This window comes from Pelophylax lessonae (genome assembly GCF_965119305.1).
Source record: "Pelophylax lessonae genome assembly, chromosome: 1".
In the NCBI taxonomy this organism is placed as follows: Eukaryota; Metazoa; Chordata; class Amphibia; order Anura; family Ranidae; genus Pelophylax; species Pelophylax lessonae.
In genome coordinates this window covers 51,021,537-51,042,063 of record NC_138768.1, presented here as the reverse complement: position 1 = coordinate 51,042,063, position 20,527 = coordinate 51,021,537, and the positions used below count along the sequence as shown (strand labels likewise).

The window sequence follows — 20,527 nt, the reverse complement described above, 5'->3', positions numbered from 1 at the left end:
GTGAATGCGCGCCGCCGGCAGCGCACTCCTGCTGTGATTATGATTAAGGGGCTGTGCTATCTACTAAGAGACAGTGCAGCTCCTTACAGGCTCAGTCTCTTAGTAGATAGCACAGCCCCTTACAGGCTCAGTCTCTTAGTAGATAGCACAGCCCCTTACAGGCTCAGTCTCTTAGTAGATAGCACAGCCCCTTACAGGCTCAGTCTCTTAGTAGATAGTGCAGCCCCTTACACGCTCAATCTACTAAGAGACTGAGCCTGTAAGGGACTGCGCTATGTACTAAGAGACTGAGCCTGTAAGGGGCTGCACTATCTACTAAGAGACTGAGCCTGTAAGGGACTGCGCTATGTACTAAGAGACTGAGCCTGTAAGGGGCTGCACTATCTACTAAGAGACTGAGCCTGTAAGGGGCTGTGCTATCTACTAAGAGACTGAGCCTGTAAGGGGCTGTGCTATCTACTAAGAGACTGAGCCTGTAAGGGGCTGTGCTATCTACTAAGAGACTGAGCCTGTAAGGGGCTGTGCTATCTACTAAGAGACTGAGCCTGTAAGGGGCTGTGCTACCTACTAAGAGACTGAGCCTGTAAGGGGCTGTGCTATCTACTAAGAGACTGAGCCTGTAAGGGGCTGTGCTACCTACTAAGAGACTGAGCCTGTAAGGGGCTGTGCTATCTACTAAGAGACTGAGCCTGTAAGGGGCTGCGCTATATACTAAGAGACTGAGCCTGTAAGGAGCTGTGCTACCTACTAAGAGACTGAGCCTGTAAGGGGCTGTGCTATCTACTAAGAGACTGAGCCTGTAAGGGGCTGTTGTTAAATCTAGCAGAGACTGTTGGCCTGTACAGAGGAATCAGTTGAAACTGTACAGAAGAATGAATCAGAGTTGTACATAGGGAGGAAGTTGTCCCTGGTTTTTTTATGTGATTCGCTCCGTATTGCTGTGCAGATCACATGCAATGTCTGTGCAATGCCAATTCAGCCATACAAAATTATGGCTCAAATCGCACTCTATTCGCACCAAAATGGTATAGGATGCTTTTTTTGGTTTGCACTGGAATCGGATCGCAGGGGTGTTCAAACCTATGCGATCCGATTCCTGCACCATTTCACAGTTCGCACTGCAATCTGCGAACCAATCTGGGGGTGTCTTTACCTTTACACTGACACCCCCAGAGATTTGCAGATCTCAGGTGTGAACCACTGTGCGATTCGCAGGGTTTCCCGCATTGCACCAGTGTGAACCGGGACTGATTCTTTATATTGCCATACAGAATCTCCAGCCCACTCACCTAACCCCGCCCCCCCCCCCCCCCCGATCGCCAGCTCACTTACTCTGGGCAGGCAGCGGCTTCCCCTGTGTCTCCTCCCTCCTCCTCCTCCTTGGCCAATAGCTTGGCTTCTCCTTCCGGCGAAACGACCCAGGACCCGCTTCCTGATTGGCCAGGAGGATTCGCTATTGCCACACAACTGGGTGGGATTAGGGCGCAGAGCCCACCCTTTTTTGAAGCCTATCAGAGCCTCTGACTCTAATCACGTGCCCTGCATGTAGATTAGTGGGCCGGACGAATGGATGAGGGGGCGACGCCACTGATGGCCAGCTTAAGCCACTCCCCTTATCCCTCCTGACAGAAGTTTGACTGACAGCGTTGGGGCTCATGCACACTGCAGTTCAAAAAAAAAAAATCTGCTTTTACAGGCATTTGAGCTTTTATTTCCCTGCCTAAGCTTGAAGAAGCTTGTACTTTTTTTGTGCACTTTGCGTGTTTTTATTGAGCTTCTTTGAGCTTTTTTTTTACCTTTTTCACACATTTTTGGGCACTTGGGTGTCTTTTCTGCTCGAAAGCTCCGCTCTTATACGTGAGTTTGGTGGGTTTTTCCTTTAAAAGAAGAAAATGGTCGCACACCACCATGGAATTCAATGAAGAAAAGTTCCTTTATTCACATAAGTGGTACAGCAGGGTAGGACAGTAGATGCTTGTTCTCTACCAAGTTTGGTGAGTTTTTTTTTCCTTCCTATAAACTCCTGAAAAAGCCATAGTGTGCATGGACACATTGGCTAACATGGAGGGGAGTTTCCAGGTAGAAAAAAGTGAGGGCTCAAAAAATCTCAGAAGCCTAGAAGAGCCGCTTTATTGGCCCTGTTCACACCTGAGCTTTTTTCAGCTCATAAAACGCTCATCTCCGAAGTTCCAAAACGCCCAACAAGCAAAATCCCATTCATTTCAATGGTCCCTGTTCACATATGAGAGTTGTCACATGAAGCAAAATGCCTGAAGCTCAAAAAAGTACATGATCTTCTTTTTTGGCAGATTACAAGCGTTTTTGTTCAGATGTCAATGCCTGCCTCCAAAGGCCTGCAAAGAACGCCAGAAAAATGGCTAAAATATGCCTAAAAATCACTTGTAAAACGCCTGAAAAAAGCCTCAAAACGATACGCTGAGGTGTGAATGGAGCCTTTGAGCTTCTTTGAGATGCAGTGTGCATGAGCCCTTAGGAGGCTATGGCTCCCCCTGCTGTCTTCTGTGAGGAAGTGAGGGGAGCAGTGCTGCAGCTGGAGAAGCGCTGAATCGGTGACAGGAACCAGGTAAGTGATTAGGGAGGGGTGGGGTAGGACATGAAGTGGAGCATTTTTCATCCTAATGCAGGGGAAGCATTAAGGTAAAAACGTTTTGATTTTAGAACCACTTTTAAGAGAGATGTATGGGGTTAACGTTTTTCCAGATTCATACTTGCCTAGCTGGATGCGGCATCCGTCCCCCAGCTGCTCTAAGTTCTCACAACTCCCCGAGCATAGAGCCAGTCGCCCCCCCCCCCCCCCGCTTACTGGGGTGCTAGGCTGTGGAGGGGGTTGGAGCAGGTGGGCGGATCTCAACTTTGACTGTGCTTCCCCTTTAACCATTTCTGGACTGGAAGATTTTCCCCCTTAATGACCAGGCCATTTTTTGCAATTCCGCACTGCGTTACTTTAATGGACATTTGCACCATCGTGCAACGCTGTTACCCAAATAAAATGGATGTCCTTCACCCCCCCCCCCCCCCCCCCCCACAAATGGAGCTTTCTTTTGGTGGTATTTGATCACCTGTGCGATTTTTTTTTTTTTTTTTTTTTTTTGCACTATAAACAAAAAAAGAGCAACAATTCTGGAAAAAAAAGAAAACATTCCTAATAAATCTATTTTTTTTTCATTCTTTTAGGTCAATTTGTATTCTGCTACATATTTTTGGTTAAAATTATCCCAATAAGCGTATATTGATTGGTTTGCACAAAAGTTATTGCGTCTACAAACAAGGGGAAATAATTTTTTTTTTTTTTTTTTACTCATAATGGCGGCGATCTGCGATTTTTAGCGGGACTGCGAAATTGCGGCAGACAGATCGGACCCCTAACTGACATTTTTGACACTTTTGGGGGGACCAGTGACATTACTACAGTAATCAGTGCTAAAAATATGCACTGTTACTGTAATAACAACACTGGCAGGGAAAGGGTTAACCTAGTGGATGATCAAAGGGTTATTGTGAGCCTAGGGGGTGTTTTATAACTGTGGAGGGGAGGGACTTGTGAAATGACCATAGCGACATGTGATCCTATATAGAAGTTTCACAGGTGCTCTGTGATCATTCCAGAGAGAACAATGGTCTGCTGTGTTTATAACAGCAGACCGTCCTCCTCTCTCAGTGGGGAGCGATTGCGGGTGGCAGGCGGCAATCAGTGCCGCTGGCCCCATGCATCGGCATCCCTGCTGCCTAGTAGCCCCCAGGAGCGCTCCAGCGGACCGCTGTACAGGTACGGCGGTTCGCACAGCCGAGCCAGCCTGCCGCAGTATATATGCGCCGGTTGGTCAACAAGTGGTTAAGTTTCCTATAATATTACTGTAATGCAGTCAGGCTGCATAAAAAATAATAATTGTGGGCTGCTTTTTATTTTTTTAACAGTACTATCTGTTGCAGCAAGAGTTAGTGTATGTATAGTCAAAACTTTTTCCCTATTGAGGTCATTTCCTTCCACTTCCTGTCCTGGAGACGCAACAGGAAGTGAAAGCAAATATCCCAAAGTGGGAGTTCCTCTTTATATACTTGTTCCTGGAACTGGTGTACCCCATGTTTTTTTCCCTTATTTCTTGTTTTGGTGACAACTCTAAAGGTTTTTTTTTTGGGGGAATTTTTTTCAAGCTTTTTGCAATCATTTCTAAAGCATTTTAGAAGCGGATTACAATCGATCGATTTACAGCTTCAGGTGTTTTTGTTTAGCCAATAGAAAGCACTATGGGGTGGAGAACTGCAGTTTAAGCAGAAAACAAGCGACAAAACGCTCGTAAAATGTTTAGGTCAGGCGTTTCTATTGAAGTCTATGGGGCCAAAAAGGAAGCTCATGTCATTTTGAGTGACAGGCGTTTTACTTCAGGCGACAGAACACTCAGATGGGAACAGGGGCCATTGAAATGAATAGGATTTAGCTTGTTGAGTGTTTTGAGTTACAGGCTTCAAGCAGAAAATCACTCAGGTGTGAACGGGGCCTAAAACGTTTTCTCTCTTTTTTTTTTTTTTTTTTTTTTTTTTTTCCAGTGACAGTACAGATAGCGGGATGAATCTTCCTAATGGTAAAAGTAAACAGTTCCCCTTTCTATCAAAATCTAAAAAAAAAAAAAAATCTTTGCCTAGAGATACAGTTGGGGAACAAAAACTTTTACCAAATTCATTGCTCAATAGTTTCAAAGCAAAGAAATCCACTTTGTGCATTTAAGCGGAACTTCACTTTCTCCATCAGCATTGACTATTTTTATTGTTAATGCTGCTAGCATTATGAGTAGATAGGAAAGTATTTTAGTATTCTAGGAAAGTAATTGTTCTATATATATTCTAATAAATGTGTTGTTTTTCAGATATGCCAGAAACAGGGAAGCGAACCTCCTCTCTGAGCTGCAGGATGGAGTAGATCAGCTCCCATTCCTGCTGTTTTCTCCGCACATTCACTGGTTGGGATAAAGGTAAGCACCACGCACAGTGAGGGATCAGTGGGGAAATCTCTGTCATTCATAATCCACCTAATCCACTCATGTCCTGCTGGGATGCTCGTATTACCAGCGTTGTATTTACTGTCCTAAAGGCCTGTTAAGGATGGGATATTTATAAACCTTGTTAGGGTCCTTTCACGCAAGCGGTGCGCCTGGCGGACTCTGTTTTGCTCAGGGGGGATCGATCCGTCGATCCCCCACTGAGCAGGTGGATGACAGCTCCGTCTCTGCTTGCTTCGCAGAGATGGAGCTGTGAGATCCCTGCACTCCTCTATGGGAGATCGGATGAAAACGGATTGCTTGTCCATCTTCATCCGATGCTCCAGACGGATGGAAAATAGGGTTTTCTGTAGGGATGCACCAATCCAATATTGGGATCGGATATCAGCGCTGATACTGCCACAATAGATGGATCGGGGGATCGGTAAAATTAACCGATCCACGGGCCAATCCGGTTTTGCTGAGTCTTGGCTCAGCCGTCCCTTACTTCGTGTAGTAGTAGTATGGGATGGGAGCCGCTACTTCCTGTATAGGTCCGGCTCACAGGCTGAGTGATATCAGATGCACTCCGCCTGTGAATGGAGGAGCCGTACACATGAAGCGGTGGCTTTGCTCTGTACTGCAGCCGCATGCTTTATGTGTGTAGTTCCGGATTGGCACCGGTATCGGCAGATATCGGGACAAAAAAAGTCGGATCGGTGCACCCCTAGTTTTCTGTTCGTCTGGATCTGATGGACCACATCGGATCGGATAGCAGCGGGTGTCAGCAGGCATGTCACCGCTGACATCCGCTGCCCCATAGAGGTACATGGAGCATCCAATCAGGTCCGCCCGAAAAAACCGACAGGCGGACCTGATCGGAAAGCCCTTGTGAAAGGGGCCTAAAGGAAAGTTCTGTGTATTATTGTATTCTATTTTGTATGTATTGCACTCTGCACTCACTGTGCACACGGCACTAATAATGTTTTCATTAAATGTTTGCATTCTTTTGAGTCCTGATTAGAATTAGCCTGCCTATGTTACGCCCCTTGTTACCATAAAAGTACAATTGTATTATTAATGTGATATCTACGTAATCATGTGTATAAAAACCTTTTAATTGCATCAAATAATGCAGAACAGTTATTTTGGAGAGATGCGGAGTGTATCTTTGTGTCTGTTCCCTACTACAGTAGGTATTATTAATTTGGAACCACTAATCAATGAGGATAGAAGTTGCCTATCTATAAAATTTCCAGAACAACCTTCATACAAGTTAATAAGACACGGACACCTATCCATACAGGGCCTCCTGATAGCCCACCCTTCCAGCAGGGTATATGTACCAGTCTGTGCCCATGTGGTGCCTTGCTCACTCTGTTGAATAAGGAACACGGAAGGTGGCCAGAGCCTTGTCACCCTATAACAGGGACAAGGAACCTACGTGCCTGGATGGTTATATATATATATATTTTTTTTTTTTTTTTTTAAAGAAGAATTGTAATATGGAATGGGATATTTAAATAGTTACTTTGGTCAAGCTGGGGCCAATGTTACCATGTATATAGTATACCTGGCCAATGCCCCTGGAAGCTGGACATTTAATGATGTAGACACTGCTACTTGGTTCCGTTTCCCTTGCTGAGCGGCTGGCCTGGTGCACCGTGAACACAGGAGGTTGGCCGCTCAGCATGGCTAGCATTTTCTTGATTGGATGACGTCCAATCAAGAATGTCACTGTCTCGCATCTCCAGCTGCAAAGCATTCACTGGATGGTGCTCATGCTGAGCGTCTCTTCAAAATGCATCAGGCCAGCTGCTAAGCACAGGACCTGGGAGCAAATTGAGATCACTGGAGTAGCAGTGTCTACTACGGTGACTTCCAGCATCCAGGGTCATCGGCCAGGTATGGTATATACATAGTTACCTTGGTCTAAGCTGGACAAATATAAATTTGTAAAAATATATACCATGCCTAGGATCTATCTTTAGTGAAAGCTGAAGATTTAAAAATATTAACGCTTGATTCATACTGATGTCATGCGGGAAATGTACAGGAATCGTTGCATTTCCTGCATCGCACTGTATAGCAATTGTCCGTGCAATCTGCTGCGGGTATCATTTTAAAGTTAGCGACACTCCAAAAGCAAATCGCAGAACGCAGTGCGTTTGCTAAAGGACCCATGCGATCCGAATCCAGTGCGGCAAAAAAAAATGAGCCTTACAAAATGATGTGCTCAAATCGTACCGCACACAATCGCATGTGATTTGCACAGGACCCCAGCCTTAATAGGACTTGAAATTGTATGAACTTGGTAAAACGTTTAAAGCCTGGGTTTTTATGATGCTATTTCAAAAATTAAGATAGAAAATTCCAACTGCTTTAAATCTGGTGAATTTAAACCATTTTAAAGCCATCTCTTTCCAAGGCGGCACGTGTCCCCAAAACGTCTATATAAAAAGGATCCCAGCCTGCCTGCTAGCTTCACAGAATGTGGCCAGACTGGGTAATTCCCCACCTATGGCTTAAATGTCCAATTTAAAGTGGAGTTCCACCCTAAAATTGAACTTCGGTCCATCTTCTTGCTCCGGGTCACCTGAAAAACAAATGGATAATCGCAATTTTATTTTTTTTCACTTACCTTGTTTAGAAGAAAATATACTTACCTTACTTCCTCTTCCTCCCTCTGCGGCCATGGCTGCTGCCGTCACTTCCTGGCTTGCAATGATTCCTGGGAGCTGAACGTCATCGCTCCCAGGAATCATTGCGCCTGCACCGGCCCCGACATCAGTTCCGGTGCAGGCGCGTCATTCCCTGCTAAACAGCTTTTGGGATGACGCTGCAGCCCCGGAAGTGACGGCGGGGCCGGTGCAGTGCATCGTGGGCCCGAAGAGGATGGAAGAGGACGCAGAAGAGGATCGCGCTGGCTTCAAGCTGCCCACACCTGAGATGGCAGCGCTGGACAATACTTTTTCAAGGTAAGTATTTCTTCTACAAGGTAAGTGCAACCTGGGACAGTTCAGAGGCTATCCATTGTGGAATGCACTAACCCTGACTGTCCCGGGGGTATTTTTATGTATTTTTTTTTGTTTTGGGTGAAACTCCGCTTTAAAGTGGAACAACGCTCACCTCAATTCCAACAACATGGCATCTTCGAGTGTCCGGGTCTCGATCGCAGGCTGCTGTCATTTCCGGACGGGATGATGTCACTCCAGCACCTATGCGGGAGTTCAGTCAGATTCCGCATTGAGAAACTTGTACAGTGAGCTGTGCTTGGGTGGCTTACTGTACAGGAGCGGACAGGCAGGTAAGTAGCTTTAATGCAGAAGAGATAAAGCAGCATTTCTCTTCTGCATTAAAAATCCTGCCTGTCCACAAATTATAACTCCTCAGCCTAAAGTTTCACTCTAAGTGTATATCTAGAGTAAAATGTAGTTCTCTGCAATACATGCACAATTCCCTTTATATCATTTTAAAAACACTGCAAGTATAGAAGACTAGCTGTAAATCTGTCAGAAATCCAGTGAGCTCCTAACTTCCTGCAGTGAGCCAACATCGTAGCGCCTCCGCTGCACTGAAATCCCAAGCAGTATTGTCCACCCTGCCTGAATTCTTCTCTGCTGGACTATATAACACCCCCCCCCCCCCCATGTTATGGAGACAAGGAGAGGGTAATGAGTTCTGTAGCCCAGCAGGGAGCAACTGGGTAGGTGGTTTCTGTGTTGTCAGCTCAGAGAAGTTTACTGGATTACCTGCAGATCCAACAAGTAGTTTTCTTCTTTTGCAGGGATAAAACATTATATTGTACATAAATTGTAGAGATCTACTGATTTTTTTTTTTTTTTTTGCTAAAACATGCAAATTAAGGCTCCATGCACCCTTGTGTGTTTTATGCTCCTAGAAGCTGTTGTTAGCAATTGCAATTTTTTCTGCTCCTAGAAGCTAAATAATTTTATCCTATGTGTCCATGCACCCTGCTTTAGGCTATTAGCATTTTTTTTTGAGCTTCAGCGTCTAGGAGCAGAAAATTAAGATGTTTTTTGGAGCATTTTTCCAGCAGAAAAAAAAATGCTGAACTGCTTCGAACTGCTACTAAAATGCTCCTAACCGCTTTTTTATTTTTTAGCTTTTTTATTTTTTATGTACTGCAAAAACACAAATAAAATACTTATGTTCCTAAATGCTTCTAAATTCTACCAAAATGCTATTAGAACCTGGCACAAAAGTACTATTCGGAGCATTTTTCATCCAGTGTTTTTTTTTTTTTTCTAGCTTTGTTGAGCTTATAAAAAATGCTAATGTGCCTGGAGCCTAAGAGTCGGTTCACACTATGGCGACACGACTCTGTACTACTTCGGGGGCGACTTGTGCATTCCCATGCACCACGACTTCGGAGCGACTTGCATGGACTTCACATAATGGAAGTCTATGCAAGTCGCTCCGAGGTCGCCCCGAAGTAGTACAGGACTCTTTTTCTAAGTCGGAGCGACTTGTGTCGCTCCTATTAGAATGGGTCCTGTAGCAGTCAATGGACTGCGAGGGAGTGCGACTTGTCAGGCTGACAAGTCGTGCTAGTGTGGACCGAGTCTAAGGGTCTATGCAGACTGTGTTTAAAAAAAATACCAGTTATTTTGGCAGAAAACAGAATGCTCATGTAGAGCGATTTTTGTACAGGGATTTAGGAGCGATTAGCTGTTTTTATTTTTTTTCTGCCAGAAATCTCCTCTCAATGCTGAATTTAATCATTTTTCCTTAGGTGGATGTCAGATGACATCCTGGAGTTTAAAGTGGTTATAATCTTACCTTTAGCGTTTGTACCTAATGGTAAGCCTATATTAAGGCTTACCTATAGGTACTGTAAATATCTCCTAAACTTGCACCGTTCAGGAGATATTTACATTGCATGCACCCGATGACGTCATTGGCGCATGCGCTCTGAAGGAATAGCCGCCCGTGCCGTTTCTTCAGAGCCCAGTGCAGTGACCGGATGGGAATCGGATCGCATGGGTGTGAACACCCATGTGATCCAATTCTGGTGCGGACCATAAAAAGGGTCCTGTGCGAGCTTGGTCCGAATGCGATGAGAATCTCCATGGTTCGCATTGCACAGACATTGCATGTGATTTGCACAGCGGTGCAGTGCGATTCACAATGTAGACTATCACAGGCTATCATAGTAATCAGGAATCAGTCCTCCCGTTTCCTGATCAGCCGTTTGAGACACTAAGCTGCCTCTGTGCTGGGAACACATTGTGCAGCACACTGTTACCACAAATATAATAGCTATAGGAGTGCACAGACTATTGCGTTAGGATGTGCACCCCAAAGCTCAAACACACATGCCTTTCTCTGCAGCCTCAGCTGCACGGGGCAGTGAATGAATGGGAAGTGCTCTGTGCTGAGTAGCTTCCTGTTCATTCACAAACTGAAGCATAGGAAACACAGTTTTCTATTGATCAGTTCTAAATAGACACAGTAAGCGAGTGTCACTGTGTTCATTTAGAAAATTAATCTGAAACATCTCCCGCAGCAGCCAGGGGGAGAGGAGGAAAGCCAGCAGCACGCGGGGGGGAGGCACCCTGGCAGTAGGGGAAATTGGCACCTCACGTAGTAATTAGGGTGTGCCCAGGCACACCTGGCAGTACCTCTGTGCATGCCTAGGACAGTAGCACATATATGAAGACCCACTTCTGTGATGCCACTTATGTATGTACGCTGGGCGGTAAGGGGGTTAAGACATTGATATTGAGTATTGATACCCCACTAGATCTGCTTTAGACCCCGTTCACACTGGGGCGATCCGACTTGCCAGGGCGACCTCACAGGTCGCGGTGCACAACTCGCACCGCAACCTCGGAGCGGCCGGCACGGACTTCATAACATTGAAGTCAATGCAGGTCGCTCCAGGTCGCCCCAAAGAAGCTCCGGACCCTTTTTCTAAGTCGGAGCGACTTGTGTCGCTCCTATTAGAATGGGTCCCCAGCTTCTGTATGGCAGGCGACCTGTCAGGCGACCAGGTCGCCTGACAGGTCGCCCCAGTGTGAACGGGGTCTTAATTAGGCTGTGAATGACCACACTGTTTATTTTTAATATCAAGTTATACAGTATATTTTACAGAATGTTTCAAAACTGTTCTTCTTTTGGGCTCGCTCACCCACCCACCCCTGCAATGTAGACTGTTTGACGTAGTTTTACCAATTTAGTTTTACAAGATGAAGAACAAAGGGGCTGGGTGTTTATTATAGCTGCCAAACGGCATCCTACATCTTTCTCACTCATAAAATATCCTAAAAGGTCAAGACAGATGTTTATGTTTTTATGGCTCCTCTTTTAAAATGTAGGGTAGTTCCCTGCTATTAATTTTCCCGAAATAAAAGATATAATGAGTGGTTTTATCTGCTTTATGGATTGGTATATGTGCGGATTTCACAAATGTGGAAATCGGATGCATGGCCTAGTTCATTGTGTAACTTTAAAGAGATCCTGTCATGATATACATCTTTCATAAGTAAGTGTACCTGACAATTAGGAGTACTTACCTTTCCCACTCCCCACTCTTTTCCTCTGCATGAAAACTGTCTATTTTGGGAGTGTTGATCGACTGCATTTCCACACCTCTCACTAGCGTCCTCTACTGACCTCCCAAGTTATTGCTATAATATGTGGGGGTCAGAGGAGTAAGTCAGAGCTGAGGGGGACCCAGGAGTTTGACACTCACAGAAGCAATTGTTTTCCTGCGTACTTTCCCGTTTCCTATAATGTTCTACAGCACAGTAGAGCTGCACGATTAATCATTAAAAAATTGCGAACTCGATTCAACCCCCATCACGATCTTAATCCAGCATTTCCACGATTCATGTAACAAGTGCAGGGCTGTTCTCTGCTCACAGCTGTCAAAAAAAAAAAAAAAAGCATCAGGCAAAGTTTATCACGACATTGCTCAGCATCGAGAGATAAAAATAAACATTGTATCATTTGGTTCCTTCAGAGATCAAAGGGATGAAATTCGGTCTGCAAATGAGGGCAGTTTAACCATTTAAAGACTAAGCCTTTTTCTGTTAAAATCAGTATTTCTCTTTCATTCGTTAACGAACACAGCTCTTCATCTTCATGACGGTAGGGTTATATTGCCCCCTACAGGAGTAGGACACTAGGCAGAGAAAAAAAGCTTGAGCATGCATATGGGGCAGTCCCTGGGGGTTTACTCCCACTTCCTGCTACAGGTATGCAGTTTTTTCTGCTTTGTCAGGATGTGTCTCAAGTGGGGGACTCCTGAGATGGATCTGTTAGCCTCTCACTTCAACAGAAAAGTACAGTGATTTGTGTTACGGTCTCAGAATCTTCTAGCCGACGCCTAAGTGGCTCCCTGGAGTCAGCATCGTCTGATATACGCCTTTCCTCCTCTCAAGATTCTGCCGAGACTCCTGCGCAGGATCGAGGCAGAAGGGATTCCAGTCATCCTAGTTGCTCTCCTACGGCGATATGGTATGACTGGTCGCCGATGCTCCTTCGAGATTTTCTCTCAAGGTAGATCTGCTGTCCCAAGGACCGATCTCCCATCCTGCTTTACAGTCGCTGGCTTTGACGGCTTGGCTGTTGAAAGCCAGGTGCTGAAGGATAGAGGGTTGTCTGAATCCGTGATTCCTATGCTTTTAAAAGCTAAGAAATCTACTTCCAGGATGTTTTACCATCATACTTGAAAGTTGTACATTGCATGGTGAATCCCTACGGGTTCACCCTCGCTCCTTTTCGGTGACTCGGATATGGTCTTTCCTCCAGCGAGGGGTCGAGCAGTATCTGCCCTTGAGTACTATCAAGGGCCAGGTCTCGGCCTTGGCGATTTTTCTTTCAACGTCCCTTGACCACACACTCCTTGGTGCTTACCTTTTTCCAGGGAGTGAGACACTTGTTTCCCCCGGTGCGGTCTCCATTGTCACCGTGGGACCTCAATTTGGTGTTTTCAGTTCTCCAGAAACCTCCCTTTGAAAATATTCGGGAGATTACCCTGCTTACGTTGTCCCAGAAGGTGGCCTTTTTGGTGGCGATCACTTCTGCGAGCAGGGTGTCTGAGTTGGGGGCGCTGTCTTGTTGTTCACCTTACCTAGTGGTTGACTAGGATAAGATGGTTCTTCGGCCATGTCTGTCGTACCTTCCAAAAGTCATCCCTGATTTTCATTTGAATGAAGGCATTGTGTGGCCTTCCCTGTGTTCCAAGCCTAAGCATCCTAAGGAAGTTGATTTGCATTCCCTGGATGTGGTTCTGGCAGGTAGGGTGTACCTGCCAGCTACGCACTATTTGTCCTTACGTATGGACCTCGCAAGGGGCTGGCTGCTTCTGCTGTGACCATTTCCAGATGGATCAGACAGTCTGTGGTTCAGGCTTATTCTATTAAGGGTCAGGTTCCTCATTTCCCTGTCTGGAGCGCACTCTACTCGGGCGCTTAGTGCCTCCTGGGTCTTCCGTCATCAGGCATCGTTGGTGCAGGATTGCAAGGCGGCCACCTGGTTGTCTGTACACACATTTACAAATTTTTATAAAGCGGATGTGTTGGCGGATGGTTCTTTTGGCTGCAAAGTTTTGCAGGCTGCTATTTTAGAGGTCCTCTTTTAGGGGTTTTTCTTTCAGGTGAGCTCCAGTTGTTCATAGTTTAGCTCCAAGTTGCCTGGTTGGTTATGTTTAGCCTTGGGGAAGTTTGTTTTCTGCTGTTCCCACCCCTCATGTTTGACAAAGCTTTGGGATGCCCCAACGGTCATGAGGATGAAGTGCTGTGTCTGTCAATGAACGAAAGTGAAAATGAGATTTTTGACTTACCATAAAATCCATTTCTCTGATGTTCATTGACGGACACAGCACCTGCCCCTCTTTGGAGTTAGGTTTTTTCTTCTGACACTGCTTGTTTTAAAACTGAATAACTTTAGCAGGAAGTGGGAGTATACCCCCAGGAACTGCCCCATAGGCATAATCAAGCTTTTTTTCTCTGCCTAGTGTCCTACTCCTGTAGGGGACAGTTTACCCTACGGTCATGAAGATGAAGAGCTGTGTCCGTCGATGAACATCAGAGAAATGGATTTTACGGTAAGTCAAAAATCCCATTTTTTTTTGCAGAAAATTACTTGGAACCCCCAAACATTATTTTTTCTAGCAGAGACCCTAGAAAATAAAATGAGTCGTTGCAATATTTTATGTCACACTATATTTGCGCAGTGGTCTTTCAAACACAATTTTTTGGGCAAAAATACACTGCAATTAAAAAAAAAAAAACTAAACAGTAAAGTTAGTTAAACAGTAAAGTTAAAGGTTTTTTGTTTATCCACTTACCGACTGCCTAACGACGATTTACGTCGGCAGTCAGCCCCTCACAGGCAAAGTGATGTAGTACTACGTCGCTAGCCTGTGAGGCTCTAGGGAGCGAGTGCGCGCCGCTGGAGCCGCGCTCCCGCTCGCTCACGCCCCCCCCCCCCCCTGCGCGTGTGAACGGCGGACCCAATGTCCGCCGGTCACTCGTGATCGTCGGTTACACCGGGAGAAAGGCAGGCAGCTAATGTAAACAAAGCCACCTGTCATTCTCCCCTGTGTAACAGCAGAGATCATACGGTCCTGCTATGTAGGACCGTAGATCTCTGCTGTTACACACACAGCCACATCCAATCACAGTTAGAAGCACGCCCCTAGGGACACACTTAACCCCTCCTTCTCCAATAAAGTTAACCCCTTCCCTGCCAGTGTCATTTTTACAGTAACAGTGCATATGTATAGCACTGATTACTGTAGTAATGTCACTGGTACCCCCAAAAGTGTCAAAAATGTCAGTCAAGGGTCCGATCTGTCCGCTGCAATGTCACAGTCCCGCAAAAAAAAAATCGCAGATCGCCGCCATTACTCGTTAAAAAAAAAAACAATAAAAATGACAAAAATCTTTCCCTTAGTAAACGCAATAACTTTTGCGCAAACCAATCAAAATACGCTTTTTGCGATTTTTTTTTTTTTTTTTTTTTTTTTTTTTTTTTTTTTTACCAAAAATATGTAGCAGAAAACAAATTGGCCTAAAATGTTAAAAAAAAAATAGATTTTTACATTTTTTTTTGGGGGGGGGGGGATTTCATATAAAAAAATGTGAAAAATATTGTTATTTTTGCAAAATTGTAGCTCTTTTTTTGTTTATAGCGCATGATCAAAAAATCACACCGGTGATCAAATACCACCAAAAGAAAGCTCTGTGGGAAAAAAAGGACGTCAATTTCATTTGGGTACAGCGTCGCACGACCGCGCAATTGTCCGTTAAACTCACGCAGTGCCGAATCGCAAAATAGGCCCTGGTCAGGAAGGGGGTAAAATCTTCCGGGGCTTAAGTGGTTAATGTTAAAGATGACGTTACGCCGAGAATCATGATCTTTATTCTAAGCCAAAAAATAGTAATTCTCATTTATCCAGAATCGTTCAGCTCTACTGCACAGTATGGACAGTGGGAAAGTATTCCTTCTCTTATTTTGCAGGTACAATTGTTTATGAATGTTTTATTTCATGACAAGGTTACTACAAAACCCTTTTTTTAAACAAAGCAAATAAACCACCAGCTCACTGCCCTTCAGACTCTACAGGGGCCAGACTGCGAGAGTAGATTGTGTCAAAGGTCAGCGAGAGGGAAAAAAAAAAAGGTCCTGGGGTTGGTGTCAGTAGGAGTAAAAAAAAAAAAAAACTTGACATCTGTAGCTTTCCATAAGGTCTATCTAAAGCCAAAACCTTTTTAAATGTTGGTTTGTCCCTAGAAAAGTAATAGAGAGGAAATCTAATGTGGACACTAGTTCCAGTGACCTGGGGGGTCCTCAAGGGATTCCTATAATTTGCAGGGATTTGCCTCTCACTTCCTTTTTTGGCTATGGGACAGATTGCAAAAAACTGACAGGTGTTAGAACTCCCTTACTCTATTCAAAATTTTTAAAAAGTTTTGCCTATATTTGTACTTTAAAGTGATATTAAAGTCTTTGTTATTTTAAGGCTCCGTTCACATGTAGGCGTTTTGGGGCGTTTTTGGGGGAGTTTTTCTGCTCTAGGATCAGCTCTCAAAACACCCAACAAGACAAATCCTATTCATTTCAATGGCCCCTGTTCACATCTGAGCGTTTTGACGCTGTAAACGAAATGCCCAACGCTCAAAAAAGTACATGAGCTTCTTTTTGGGCAGATTACAGGCGTTTTCCATTGGTATCTATTCAATCAAAAAACGCCTGCACAAAAAACGCCTGTAAAACGCGGTAAAAATCGCGGTAAAAAACGCTACGCTCAGGTGTGAATGTAGCCTTAAACAAAAAAAAAAAAAATCATGTTATAATTACCTCCTCTGTGCAGTTGGTTTTGCACAAACAGACAAGATCCTCTTCTTGGGTCTCTTGTTGGTGCTTCTTGCCCCTCCCTCTTGCCCCCACAGCAAGCAGCTTCCTATAGGGGCAGCAGAGCTGCTGCTCTGTGTTTCCATTCACACATGGAGCCACAGCTGGTCTCCACCCCCTCTCGGTCCTCATTGGCTCACTGACTTTGACAGCAGCAGGAGGCAATTATGCCCGCTGCGGTTTCAGCCAATGAGGAGGGAGAGTCCCCGGATAGCCGAGGCTCTCGTGCAACTTCGCTGGATCGAGATGGGGCTCAGGTAAGTATGAGGGGTCTGCTGCACACAGAATGTTCTTTATCTTAATGCATAGAATGCATTAAGATAAACAAAAAAAAAAAAAACCTTTTGCCTTTAGAACCACTTTAAAGCTGATCACCACCTTTACTGTCACTGTACCTAGTTTGTTTAAAATAATCACCAGGGATTATTTTAAAGCTGATCTTCACATTTCATTCATATAAAAGTGCAGAAAAAAAATATAAACAGATTGGATCAGCCTTTTTTAACCAGGGTGCCTTAAAGCGGAGTTACGGCCACAACATTTTTTTTTTTTTCAGTAAAAATACCCCCGGGACAGTCAGGGCTAGTACATTCCACAATGGATAGCCTCTGTACTGTCCCGGGTCGCACTTACCTTTTTAGAAGAAATACTTACCTTGAAAATTTCTTCTCCAGCGCTGCCATCTCGGATGTGGGCAGCTGAAGCCAGCGCGTCCTCTTCTGCGTCCTCTTCTGCGTCCTCTTCTGCGTCCTCTTCTGCGTCCTCTTCTCCCAGAATGCCCTGCACCGGCCCCGCTCGTCACTTCAGGTGCGGGCGCGTCATCCCTCCACTGCTTCTGGGCATGCCCAGAAGCTGTTTAGCAGGGAATGAGGCGCCGCACCGGAAGTGACGAGCGGGGCTGCTGCAGGCGCATTGATTCCTGGGAGCGATGACGTTCAGCTATCAGGAATCAGTGCAAAGAGGAAGTGACGGCACGGGCCGCGGCCGCAGAGGGAGGAAGTGGAAGAAAGGCGAGTATATTTTTCTTCAATAACAAGGTAAGTAAACAAAAAAAAAATCTTAACTCTCCATTTCTTTTTCAGGTGACCAATAGTAAGCGGATGACCCAAAATCGATTGTCGATTTTGTGGCCGGAACTCTGCTTTAAGTTTTCTTTAGGGGTGTCTTGGCAAAATGCCTAAAATTTGCCCAAATGTTGTATGCAAGCGGGCATGTGATTGAAGGTTGCCTTTTAGTTAAACTAAGCCACAGGTTTTCATTGTGCAGCATTACAACCTTCTAGGTGCCGCGTCCTAACGACCAATGGCATCATCAGTTGATATAGAGGATGTCAGCCGCTTGCATATCATCCTTATTTGCCCCTCCCTTGCCTCTCTCCATCAGCACTGGGGTCACTTTAGTTGAGTGAGGGAGAGAAACATTGGCATACTAGTCAGTACCAGTTTGCAAACGTGTATTTACTTTGGAAGAATAAATCACCTCTAACGTTGGGTGTCCTACTTGGTTTTGTGGATGTTTCTGCATTATTTTAAACTATTAGAATCATTTTTACATTTTAGAATTGGGTGCCTCGAGACTGTTCACAATTTTTAAAGGGTGCCTCGGGATTGTCCATTATTTTTAAAGGGTGCTTTGACTGAATAAAGGTTGAGAAACACTGGATTACAAAAATTAAAATCAGGTGAATAAAAAGAGGCCACTTTACCCTGATGAAGTCCGTGGTGACGAAACACGTCAGGCAGGGCCAACGAGAGTGATGCGATCACGCCAGCCAGGACCTGGAAGTTGATGCACAACATGAAAAGAATTTGCATGCTTGTATATTGATGTATGTTATACCCCCTCGTTTATCACATTAAAATACTCGCAATGCCAATCTTTATAATAAATTGGCTGTATTAAATACTACACCATGAGTGTCCTTTTATATTTTTCTTGACCTTGATGGATCACCACGTACACTTCTGAGTGCAGAGTTTTTTTTCTTAAATATGATTTCCACATTTATTGTCACTTTATTTGAGACCCAAACTATTTGCTATACTAACAGTTGTGGCCACTGGGCGCCCTGCATAAGATGTATGTAGCCCCAGCTGCATAAATTGTATGTAGCCCCAGCTACATACAGTATACAGCACTGTATTCCAGCAGTTGGATGGCGACTCCTTTCTCATAAGTCGGGCTGAACACTCCCCAGCCATTTATGGGCAGCTTTGTATTCTCTGAATACAAAGCTTCCTCTCATTGGCTGAGTCTGATCTCATGGCATCATCCGTCTGCCTCAGCCAATCAGAGGAAGCTTTGTTTTCATTCAGAGAATACAAAACTGCCTTTTGAATGGCTGGGCAGTGCCCACCCCTACTCAGTTTTTGTTCCGGGTATGAGAAAGGAAGTCCCCATCCATCTGCGGGAACACAGTGCTGTATACTGTATGTAGCTGAGGCTACATAAAGTTTATGCAGGGCGCCCAGTGGCCACACCTGTTAGTACAGTAAATATGTAGCTGGGGCTACATACAGTTTATGCCGGGAACACAGCGGATAGCTGCGGTGTATCAAATAGTTTGTTTTGGCCAGCTTGTCTCAAATGAGTTAGCTAAATTGACAGTAAGCCTCTGTTCAAATCGGAGCGACTTGTCATGCGATTTGACAAGTCAAATCACATAAGTCTCATCCTATTGTTAGCAATGGCACTGTTAAAATCAATGCGCCGCCGACCTTGTAGTGTCGCATCAATTTGAAAAATAGTTCCTGCATTACTTTTGACAATTTCAGCTGCGACTTGGATAAACATCTGTGCATGAAGGCACACAGATGTCTTCCATGTCGCACCTGAAGTCGCACTGACTTGCAGTTTTGAAGAAGTTGCATGATTTCAAAGCCACATTCAATGTGAACGAGGGCAAAAGGTGGAGATCAGCTTTAAAATAATACCTGATGATCCTCCCATGAAGGTTCTTGTTTAGGTACTCCTGTTATGTGGTGACGACTGTCCCGTTTGTCCTCCTGACCTGTCACCCTACCACCCGTGTCTCTGATGGCAACTATAGATGGCTGGGCAGGCACATATTGTGTAGGCATGGTCCACCTTTGTCATTATCTGCAATCTGATTCAAAATAATGATATGCAGCCAACATTGGAGCATGTATATGAAGATAGAATCGCCAGATTTGAGATGCAACAAAGGATGAGCAATGGGAAAAACAAAACATTAATGATAAAAGTGGCAGTAGTTTGACTCACAGTGCTTTCACACACTTAATGGCGCCCTCTCTGTTGTAGAATATTTTTAACAATTTGAGTTGCAAGAAAAATTGCAGCTTTTGGAGTCTTTCATTGTTGTAAATAAGGTGTGTGCCCTGGTATGGTAAAACTCCCCAAATCACACTCCAGTGAAACTCTTGCCCTTCATTTGTAAGAACAAACTGTCCTTGTAACTGCAAAGCTGTAATTAATTTACATGGGTAAACGGTGGAGTTTTATCCCGCCCTTCATAAAGCCAAGTGAAATTCTTTTGATTAATAGTTATTTATCCAGAACAAAGACCTTGTCATTTTGTAGAGCCTTCAAAGACTAAAACCTGAAGGTTACTATTTTTTATGTTCCAGTATTTATTTTAGCTAAGTAGAATTTATTCCATTGTAGCATATCAGGAGAGGTCCGTTTAAAGTGTGTGTAAACCGTGATCTCGCCCTAATTGCTCCCTTTTAGTTTTTTTAAAGCCCAATTGAAGCTTCGGCACAAATAGTAAAAGGATGTTGGTGTTGCAGGTAAATGGTAAAATAGCTGTGAAGTGGCATCTCTTGCTTTCTGTGTTAAAGTAAACAGTTAAAAATTCCACTCACAAGGAGGGGGGTTTAAGAAGTAGGAATAGACCAATATGGTTTTTCCACTGCCGATACCGATATTTTGGTCACAAAGTATCGGTATCGGACGATATTCTGCTTATTCAATCACACATCCAATGCAGAGTGGCCAGTGCCCCCATCCAATGCAGAGTGGCCAGTGCCCCCATCCAATGCAGGGTGGCCAGTGCCCCCATCCAATGCAGGGTGGCCAGTGCCCCCATCCAATGCAGGGTGACCAGTGCCCCCATCCAATGCAGGATGACCAGTGCCCCCATCCAATGCAGGGTGACCAGTGCA

At 44.7% G+C, this 20,527-nt stretch overlaps 1 protein-coding gene across 1 annotated transcript in view; it reads left to right on the top strand.

The window, feature by feature from the left end:
• Positions 1-20,527, top strand: part of CTIF (cap binding complex dependent translation initiation factor) — a 419,667-nt gene that overhangs the window by 63,123 nt on the left and 336,017 nt on the right. The window contains exon 2 of the mRNA XM_082254608.1: positions 4,884-4,988. The gene's annotated coding sequence lies outside the window, so the exon portion shown is untranslated. The remainder of the gene's footprint in view (positions 1-4,883; positions 4,989-20,527) is intronic.